Below are 5,013 nucleotides of genomic sequence, written 5' to 3'. Positions count from 1 at the left end.
TGTTGTCAGTTAACTGCCATCTGAGTTGGCAGTTAATTTGCATATAGCCCTGATTAGCCAATGAAAAGGGTAGCGTCGTACGCCAATTACCATTTTTCTCTTTTATTAGTATAGATTTATTAGGTGACATTCGTTAATACAATTAATAGGTTTCAGGTATACAATTCTATAATATATCATCTTATATTGTATTATATATTCACCACCCCAAGTCAAATCTCCTTCTATCATCATTTATCACCCATTTATACTTTTTTGTAGCTAATGATTTATGTATGATAAGTAGAGGGTAGTATTGCCTATAGACGTGGGCGGCAAACTGCGGCTCGCAAGTCACATGGGGCTCTTTGGCCCCTTGAGTGTGGCTCTTCCTAAGCCTTAGGAGTACCCTAATTAAGTTCATAACAATGTACCTACCTATATAGTTTAAGTTTAAAAAATTTGGCTCTCAAAAGAAATTTCAATCGTTGTACTGTTGATATTTGGCTCTGTCGACTAATGAGTTTGCTGACCACTGCACCATATTCGACATCCCCAACCCCCTTTCCCTCTGGTAATCACCATACTGTGTGTCTGTGAGTTTTGTTTTTGTTTTATTTTGCTTTGCTTAATCCCTCCATCTTTTTCACCTCTCCCTACAACACCTCTCCCATCTGACAGCTGGCAGGCTGTTCTCTTTATTTCTCTGTTTCTATTTTGTTTGTTAGTTTATTTTGTCCTTTAGGTTCCACATATAAGTGCGATCAGGTGATATTTATCTTCCTCATGCAGGCTTATTTCACTTAGCATAATATTTTCCAGGTCCATACATGCTGTCGCAAAGGGTAAGATTTCCTTCTTTTCTACAGCCAAGTAGTATTCCATTGTGTAAATGTAACCAGCTTTTTAATCCACTCATCTATTGATGGGCACTTGGGCTGCTTCCAAATCTTGGCTATTGTAAATAGCGCTGCAATGAACAAAGGTTTACATATGTTCTTCAAATTAGTATTTCAGGTTTCTTGGGATATATTCCCAGAAGTGGAATTGCTGGATCCATAATTAATTTTTGAGGTAACTCCATACTGCTTTCCACAGTGGCTATATCATTCTGTATTCCAACCAACAATGCACAAGGGTTCCCTTTTCTCCACATCCCCACCAACACTTATTTGTTGACTTATTGATGATAACCATTCTGACAGGTGTGAGATGATATCTCATTGTGGTTTTAATTTTCATTTCTCTGATGATTAGTAGCATTGAGGATCTTTTTGTATGGCTATTGGACATCTATCTGTGTGTTCTCTTTGGAAAAGTGTTTATTCAGGTCGTTTGTACATTTTTAAACTGGATAGTTTGTTTTTTGGTGCTGAGTTTCATAAATTATAAAGTTTGGATATTAACCTATCAGATACCATGTCATTGGCAAATATGTTCTCCCATTCAGTGCATTCTCCTTTTTATTTGTTGATGGCTTCCTTTGCTCTGCAAAAACTTTTTAGTTTGATTAAAATTAATAATTTTTAAATTTATTTTTTGTTTCCCTTCCTTAAAGAGATATATATATATATAAAATAAAATATTGCTACAAGAAATGCTTTTTTCTAAGATTTTTATAGTTTTGAGTCTAACATTTAAGTCTTTTATCCATTTTAAGTTTATTTTTGTGTAGGATGTAAGAAAGTACTCTAGTTTCTTTGTGTGCGTGTGTGTGTGTGTGTGTGTGTGTGTGTGTGTGTGTGTGTGTGTGTGTGTGTCCAATTTTCCCAATACCATTTATTGAATAGACTATCTTTACCTCATTGTATGTTTTTGCCTCCTTTGTCAAATACCAGTTGACATAAAGGTATCGGTTGATTTCTGGGCTATCTGTTCTGTTCCATTGATCTATATGTCTGTTTTTATACCAGTACCATGCAGTTTTGACTACTATGAATTTGTACTATAGCTTGATATAAGATACTGTGATACCTCCAATTTTGTTTTTCTTTTTCAAGATTGCTATGACTATTTGGGCTCTTTAGTGGTTCCATATAAATTTTTAGGATATTTGTTCTAGTTCTGCGAATTATACCACTGGTATCTTGGTAGGAATTGTGTTGAATCTATGGATGGCTTTGGGTTGTACGGACATTTTAAAGATATTAATTCTTCCTGGTTATGAACACCTTTCACTTATTTGTGTCTTTTTAAATTTCCTTCTTCAGTGCCTTTTAATTTCCCCAGTCTAGGTCTTTTACATCCTTGGTTAAATACATTCCTAAGTATTTTATTATTTTTGAAACAATTGTGAATGGGATTGTTTTATTAGTTTCCCTTTCTGATATTTCATTATTGGTGTATAAATATGCAACCAATTTCTGGATATTTATTTTGTATACTGCTACATTGCTAAATTCATTTATCAGTTGTAGTTTATTGGTAGAATTTTTAGGATTCTTTATATACAGATCATGTCATCTGCAAATAATGACAGTTTCACTTCCTCCTTTCCAATTTGGATGCCTTTTATTTCTTCTTGTGTGGCTGCTGTGACTGGGACTTCCAGCACTATGTTAAATAAGAGTTAAGAAGGCAGACATCCATGTCTTATCCACAATCTTAAGGGAAACATTTGTAGTTTTTCCCCACTGAGTATGTTGGCTGTGGGTTTGTTACATATGGCCTTTATGACATTGAGGTATATTCTTTCTATTCCCAGTTTGCTGAGAGTTTTTATCATAAATGGGTGCTGGATTTTTTCAAATGCTTTTTCTACATCTATTGATATGATCATGTGATATTTATCCTTCATTTTATTTATGTGGTGTATCACATTTATTGATTTGTGGCTATTGAACCAACCTTGCATCCCTAGAATAAATCCCACTTGATCATGGTGTATGATCTTTTTAATGTATTACTGGATCTGGTTTGTTAATATTTTGTTGAGAATCTTAGCATATATGTTCATTAGAAATATTGGCCTGTAATTTTCTTTCTTTGTCATGTCTTTGTCTGGTTTTGAAATTAGGATAATGCTGGACTTGTAAAATAAGCTTGGGAGTCTTCCCTCCTCTTGAATGTTTTGGAAAATTTGAGGATAGGTATTAGTTATTCTTTGGATGTTGAGCAAAATTCACCTATGAATCCATTTGGTCCAGGACTTTTATTGTTGGGAGTTTTTGATTATTAATTCAATTTCACCAATTGTCATTTGTTTAATTAGATTCTCTGAATCTTCCTGATTCAGTTTTGGAAGATTGTATGTTTCTAAGATTTAATCAATTTTGTCCAGATTGTACAATATGTTGGCATACAGTTGTTCATATTTTCTTACAATCTTTTGTATTTCTTTGGCGTCAGTTATTATTGCTCCTCCTTCATTTCTTATTTTATTTTCTCTCTCTTTTTTCCTTGGTGAGTCTGGTTTGTCAATCTTGTTTATCTCTTCACAGAACCAGCTCTTGGTCTCTTTAACCTTTTTTATGTGGCGTTTTTTTTTTTTATAGACTATTTCATTTATTTCTGTTCTGATCTTTATTATTTACTGCCTTCTACTCATTTTGGGCTTTGTTTCTTATTCTTTTTTCAAGTTCCTTTAAGCATAAAGTTACATTTTTTATTTGAGATTTTTCTTGTTTTTTTGAGATAGGCCTGTGATGTTATAAGTCTAAGGACTGCTTTTGTTGTGTCCCATAGATTTTTGGTTGTTGTGTTTCATTCTCATTTGTTTCAAAGAATCTTTTGATTTCTTCCTTGATTCATTGTTAATCCATTTATTATTTAGTAGCATGTTATTTAGTTAGCCTCCATGTCTTTGTGTGTTTTTTGGGGTATTGTTTTCTTGTTTTGGTTTCAAGTTTCATAACATTGAGGTCAGAAAAGATGCTCGATATAATTTCAGTATTCTTAAAATTACTGAGACTTGTTTTGTGTCCTATCATTGGTCTATCCTAGGAAATGTTCCATTACACTTGGAAAGAATGTATATTCTGCTGCTTTGGGGTGAAATGCTCTGAAGGTATCAGTTAAATCTATCTGACCTAGTGTATCATTTAAGGTCATTGTTTCCTTGCTGATTTTCTGTTGGAAGATCTATCCATTGATGTCAATGGGGTGTTAAAATCCACTACTATGACACTCTTACTGTCAATCTCTCCCTTTATGTCCATCAAAATTTGCTTTACATATTTAGGTGCTATGTTGGCTGCATGAATGTTTACAAGGGTTATATCCTCTTTTTGGAATAATCCCTTTATCATTATATAGAGTCCTTCTTTGTTTCTTACTATAGCCTTGGTTTTAAAGTCTGTTTTGTCTGACATAAATATTGCTACCACAGCTTTTTTTTTTTCCTTTCCATTTCCATGAAATATCTTTTTCCATCCCTTTACTTTAAGTCCTTGTGTACTTTTCAGTCTGAGGTGGGTCTCTTGTAGACAGCATATATATGGGTCTTGTTTTCTTATCCATTCAACTACCTTGTGCCTTTTGGGGCCCTTTAATTCGTGTGGAATAACGTCTGAATAGCACAACATACCTAAGTATCGTTGCTGATTGAGTTCATCCTATCACATTGATGGCGTATCCCAATGGAGATGGCTTCTTCCAACAAGACAATGCGCCATGCCACAGTGCTCGTATTGTGCAGGAGTGATTTCAAGAACATGAGGGAGACATTACCTTGCTTAGGTGGCCCCCACAATCACCAGATCTCAATCCAATTGAGCATTTGTGGGACGAAGTTAAAAGAGCATGCCACCCACCCCTGGTTCCCCATCCCAACCCAGAGCCTGGACCTGATCAGGTGATCGGGGCCTGCTGGCCAGGGGGAGGGATCACAGGATGTTGGCCAGCCAAAGGGAGGGACCACGGGAGGCTAGCCAGCCGAGGGAGGTTGGCTGTGGGAGTGCACTAACCAGCAGGGGGCAGCTCCAGCATTGAGCATCTGCCCCCTGGTGGTCAGTGTGCGTCATAGCGACCAGTCGTTCCACCGTTCGGTTGGTTTGCATATTAGCCTTTTATTATATAGGATAGGATAATCTTGGC

General features: G+C 35.7%; 1 protein-coding gene across 1 annotated transcript in view; it reads right to left on the bottom strand.

Annotated features, from left to right (window-relative positions):
- Nucleotides 1–5,013, bottom strand: part of LOC102762417 (armadillo repeat-containing protein 4-like) — a gene marked incomplete at its 3' end in the record, with an annotated part of 121,372 nt that overhangs the window by 44,454 nt on the left and 71,905 nt on the right.

This window comes from Myotis davidii, unplaced genomic scaffold (genome assembly GCF_000327345.1).
Source record: "Myotis davidii unplaced genomic scaffold, ASM32734v1 scaffold494, whole genome shotgun sequence".
NCBI lineage: Eukaryota > Metazoa > Chordata > Mammalia > Chiroptera > Vespertilionidae > Myotis > Myotis davidii.
Note: the sequence above shows the minus strand (reverse complement) of the source record. Positions and strands in the feature narration are given on the sequence as shown.